Source organism: Capra hircus, chromosome 25 (genome assembly GCF_001704415.2).
Source record: "Capra hircus breed San Clemente chromosome 25, ASM170441v1, whole genome shotgun sequence".
Classification (NCBI taxonomy): Eukaryota; Metazoa; Chordata; class Mammalia; order Artiodactyla; family Bovidae; genus Capra; species Capra hircus.
This window is the reverse complement of record NC_030832.1, coordinates 3,300,893-3,306,584: the sequence shown is the minus strand read 5'-3', so window position 1 is coordinate 3,306,584 and position 5,692 is coordinate 3,300,893. Positions and strand designations below refer to the sequence as shown.

General features: G+C 51.4%; 1 long non-coding RNA gene across 1 annotated transcript; it reads left to right on the top strand.

Moving 5' to 3' along the window:
• On the top strand, positions 724-3,845 carry LOC108633928. The gene is made up of 3 exons (XR_001917298.1): positions 724-1,002; positions 1,932-2,193; positions 2,571-3,845. It is a non-coding gene; the product is annotated as an uncharacterized LOC108633928 (long non-coding RNA).

The following is a 5,692-nucleotide window of genomic DNA, read 5'->3' as shown; positions in this document are numbered from 1 at the left end:
GTGACGTTTTGGTCACTCCAGCCCAGTTGACCAGGGCCAGCGGACAAGAGGACAGGAAGGCCTGCATGACGGGGCAGGACGAGGACATTGGGTGCTCCTGGCCCCGGGGTCTCAGATCATTCAGTGAGGTGGGCTCCTGGTGGGGTCGGGGGCCACTTCTGGTGTGGGGACGTCTGGGGACCTCAGGGTCTGCGGCCCGAATCCTCATACCGGTCAGGTGCCGTCCGAGGTCAGCGTCAGCCTTGGTTGGTTCATTCCCCATTCCCTTCCTTCAGCCTCCCCCGCTCCCCGCCACCTTTCAGGTGAAACCAGCGCCCGGGCAGAGCAATTCTGGACCGGGGTCATGAAGGTAGGGGAACGGGTGCCTGGTGGAACTTGACCTGGCCCCTCAAGCCCGGCTCTTAAACGCGTAAATAAGTATCCCCGAGAAGCTCGTCACCCCGACTCTGAGAGGTACGGCGGAAGCCCGCGGCACCGGGACCGGTCGGAGCCTCGCCTGTGGGATCCCGCCCCGCGCAAGCGCCTCCGCTCGTGCCCGCGGCCCTGCCCCGCCTCCTCCGGGGCCGCGCGCTCCCGAGACAAGCGCCCGGGACCGCGCAGGCGCAGGCGCGCGGCGGCGTTTCCTGGGAACTCGGGCTCGGTGGAGCCCGGGCGGCGGTGACTCAGCGCCTGAGGCGAAGAGGGCGGCCGGGGTCCCCTCCCCGCGAGGCCGAAGAGCTTCACCTTCTCGGCCCTTGCCGCCCCCAAAGTTAAGGCCGCCCCGGGGCCGGGCTACGGTGCAGGCTCGCCGCCTCAGCCGGCCCCGTGCGCTGTCCGTCCGTTGGAAGCCCTGAGGAGCTCGGAAGTTTTTCATTTGGGGCGGGGAAAGGTCTTGAACTTGCTCAGAGTTGTGGGGTGAAGCCACAGCTTTCTGGAGGCATTTGGGGAACGTGAAGAACGTCAGAGACAAATTGGTGCTGGCAGTTACTGTGTTGTGGTTTTACACCTGCGGTCAGCCCTCAGGTAAAGCAGGAACTGATAATTTTCGGAGTTTATCGCACCTCCCTCACCCCTCCAGAAATTCAGAAAAGCTGGAGTCCACGCTGCTCTCTCCTCTTGTCTTTAGTACAGAAACCAGCCTTATGTGGCTCACTTTACCCTCCTTCTAGATGACCGAGGGCGGGAAAGCACTTAGAACAAATGAAACTTCAGATTCGGGGGCGGTGGGCGGTGGGGGAGAGGGTGGCGGGGGTGTGGGCATGGGGAGTGATATTATTAGAACATATTTCTTGTGGCTCCTGGATTCCTCTGGGTCACTAATTTTAGGAGCTAAAAGGACTTCACAGATTCTGTAATAAGCACCTAAGTGGTCCTTAGCTTCTACTTGAAACATGTCCCACCACAGGCGTCTCCCAATAGGGTGATGGTTTAGATTCCTCTATCTTAGGTGCCAACTGTGAGATGCCCCCCTACCCTGCTGCAGCCCCGGGGAGTGGGGGATCAACTGGCCAGGCTTTCCTCCTTGGACCCCCGGGCCATTAGAACTTGGGAAGGGGCCTTGGTGGCCAAAGCAGGTGGCCTTGGCGGCTGGCTATTGAAAGATAAAGGAATTTATTTTAATTCCCTGAGTTTTCTTGGCAATTGCTTTGGGGGTGGGGGAGATCCTCTGGGCATCTGGTAATCTGGTGGCCTGAGAGAACAAGGACACAGAACGTCCTTAAAAGGAGTGAGGCAAATAATAATAATAATAATAATAATAAAAAGGAGTGAGGCAATTCCTGGGGAAGGATGCGATGGTGTAGGCCTGGCAACTTCACCTTCCCTCTGACTGAGGCAGCTCTCCTTTGTATGCATCCCTGTCCTGGGCTTAAGTTATAGAACCCCCTGTGTGTGTTTGTATGTGTGTGTGTCAGGGGTGGGGTTGTAGGACAAAAGAGCTGTTCTTTTTACAGATGTGGAAGCTAAGGCTTTGGAAAGGAGAGCCTGGCTCAGGGTCACAGAGCCAGCGAGGAGGAGACATGAGACTCAAACCCAGGTCTCTTGAACCCCAGGCCTTTTCCTGTGTTCTCCTGCACCTTGGATGTCAGGGGTCCCAAAAAACAGATGGCACATATCAGCTGGGTAATTTGACACAAGGTATAGGGAAACAGCTATGGAGTGTGAAATATTCTGAGGCTAGTCACAGTGGGATTGTAACCACCTCTGCGCCCAGAGGTAAGGAGGCTGTGTGGAAGGTCATTTTCCTAGAGCTGAGACTTTGCGTCAAGGGATTCAGGAAGGGAGCTGGGGAAATAAAAGCCTTGTCTTCAATTTCTCCCTCCCTTAATCTCGCTCCCCATGGACCAAACCCAGTGAGAAGTCAAGGGGCAAGAGAGTCTTGACTAGTCCATTCTAGGGCACTGCACAGGGTGGAAAAGGGTGTGGAGTATATCTGGGAGGTGGGAGGGGTGGAAGAAAGATAGCCAGCATAACATGCAATCTTGCTTCTACCAGTATAACAATAATTTGCATTTGTGGAGCACTTATTGTATGCCAAGTATGTTCACTATCTCATTGCATCATCCTGTGAGCCTATTTTCTTCATTTGACAGATAAGGAAACTGACTAGTGAATCAGCAAGAGGAATGGAGGTATGGACAACTGAGCTGACATTTGCCTCTCTGGGATCTTGTGTATGATAGTTCCTCTGTGGATGTTTGTGGGGTGAAAGAATGAAAGAGGAGCACATAAGAGGCCAGATTCTTTGAAGAATTGCCCTGAAGATCCATAGCTGTGCCTCTTCTCTCCAGGACAGGGGGATTGGTGTCAGTGTCTCTCCTGCCGCTTTGTGATAAGCCAGGTTATTCATGTTAAAAGAGTAGGTATATAGATCTGAAAAAACAAAAAAACCTTGGACATTTTGCCTTTCCTGTAGAGGATAGTGTTGGAGTTAAAAGCATTTCTCTTTCTGCAGCCATCGTTCCCTGTCCCCTGATTTCTGGTTCCCCCCACAGTCTGGGCAGGAGCCCAGGTGCTGCCTCTCATCCCTGCTCAACTCCTACACTCCACCCACAAGCTCGATTCTGCTAATTGCATCGCTGTGCCACTCCTGGAACACAGTGTTGTTGGGGGACAAACCAAAGACCAATGTGATAGGGAGTATTTTTCCAGCATCCCTAAAGTGGCCTGCCATGGAGCAGAACCTCAGCTCAGAAGCTTTGGGTTCTTTCCTCTAGGAACCTCTTCCTTCACCACCACCACCCTCCCACTTCAGAATCCTCTTTTATTGGCCTCTTCCTTCCTCAAGGGTCCCCCAAAGTTGTTGTTCATTGTCTTAGCACCTCAGACGTGGAGATGGAACCTGACATTCAGTGACCACATGCCGTGTGCCCGATGCTGCCAGATGCTCCTAGCCACAATCTCCTTTCATTTCTTAGTGATCCACTTAGTAGAAAGTAGCAGGGAGGGACTTTGCAGAAAAGCAAGATTCTGGTTAGGTAATGTGTTCAGGATCACACAGCTCTTTTTTTTTTAAGGTTTTTTTAATTGTGGTAAAAGTCATATAAAACACTGTTTTAACCATATTTAACTGTACAATTCAATGACATAACTATATTCACATTGTTGTGCAGCTCTTACCATCAGCCCTCTCCCGAAGTTTTCACCTTCCTAAACTGAAACTCTGTCCCCATTAAACACTAACTCTCCATCCCCTACTGTTGCCCCTGGGCATGGCATCTACCGGTGTACTTTCTGACTCTGAATTTGACTATTCTATGTATCTCGTACAAGTGAAATAAGCAGTAGTCTGCATCTACTGTATATTGGAATACATTTTAAAGGTTAACTTAGTATGTTCTACTTTTTTTTTTTTTTTTACTCCGTGTGCTATACAATAGGTTCTCATTAGTTATACAGAAGACCCTGATGCTGGGAAAGATTGAGGACAAAAGGAGAAGTGGGTGACAGAGGATGAGATGATTGGATGGCATCACTGACTCAAAGGACATGAATTTGAGCAAACTCCAGGAGATAGTGAAGGACAGGGAAGCCTGGCGTGCTGCAGTCCCTGAGGTTGCAAAGAGTCAGACACAACTTAGGGACTGAACAACAATACATAGGATGGGGTTTCCCAGGTGGCGCTAGTGGTTAAGAACTCACCTGCCAATGCAGGAACATAGTTGCTGGCTCGATCTTTAAGTGGGGAGGATGCCCTGAAGGAGGACACAGCAACCCGCTGCAGTATCCTTGCTTGGAGAATCCCCACGGACAGGAGTCTGGCAGGCTACAGTCCATGGGGGTCACAAAAAGACACTGCTGAAGTGGCTGATTACGCACACATACGTAGTAGGACCATACAGCTGTTAAGGCAGAGGAACTTGGTAGCTACAGTCCATAGACTTGCAAAGAGTCGGACACGACTGAAGCGACTTAGCGCACATGTATGCATGGTCCATGGATCCTCCCCTAGTCCTGTGCTGCTGATGTCTCCTCCATGTGGCGGGCACTCCAACTTCTGAGTGGCAAGTTCCCTGTTCTCTAGAGCCCAGCTCAGGCACCACTCCCTTCAAACTCACCTCCAGATTCCCAAACTCACCTTGGTGAGCCTCCCCTGGAAGACATCACATTACTCCTGTCTGCATGAATGTGAAGATGCAACTTACTTTCTCTGCTGGGGACAGGGATTATATTGCAGTAGGATTTGAATTTTCAGTTCCTAACAGAGGACCTTATACGCAGTAAGCCAGCAGTGAATGAGTGCATCTGGGGAGCTCTTTTTCCTCCTTTAAAAAAATAAAAAATAAAAAAACTTTGGCCATGAGGGGCATGTGAAGTCTCAGTTTCTTCAACCTGAACCCCCTGCATTGGAAGTACAGAGTCTTAACCACTGGACTGCCGGGGAAGTCCACCTCTGGGGAGCTGAAAAGAGTTAAGTGAAGCTCCATCTCTTAACTTTACATGCTCACTTTGCTCAAAACAAGATTCAGCTGTAAAACAAACATCCTGGTTGCGTTTGAGGGCTGGATGGTGGAGGATGTTTTTCTCAAGGATCTTAATTCTCCAACCAGGGATCGAACCCGTGCCCTGTGCCCTGTAAGTTACGCAAAGTGAAAGTCGCTCAGTCATGTCTGACTCTTTGCGACCTCATGGACTATACACTCCATAGAATTCTTCAGGCCAGAATACTGGAGTGGGTAGTCTTTCCCTTCTCCAGGGGATGTGCCCAACCCAGGGATCTAACCCAGGTCTCCCACTTTGCAGGTGGATTCTTTACCAGCTGAGCCACAAGGGAAGTGGTATAAGTGCAGATTCTTAACCATTGGACTGCCAGGGAAGTCCCTTAGGGAAGCTTTGAATTAATTTGGGGAAATGAAGACATACCAATGAGGGCAGGCGGTGGAGAACAGGCTGCTTAGGTGAAAGGCCATCCGCATCTGTCTCTCCAGATGGATTGTGACCTCTGTCCCTTGACCTTTATCAGGGGCTGCAGCTTTTCTGAGCCCATCCCCTGCATCCCTGAGTCCCTATAGGTTGGCTCCTTTGGGTAGAGGCCATCACTCCTCCTTTCATCACCAGGGGTGGGGGGAACCTTGGCCACGATGGCAGCCATCCCTCCTTGGTTCAGAGTCAGCTCAGAGCACCCATTTCCTGTATCACCAAAGACAGGCAGATGCTGGAGCCCTTGAGCAGAGAACTAGCGTGGGCTGCGATGACTTGCCTGCTCTGCCACCGC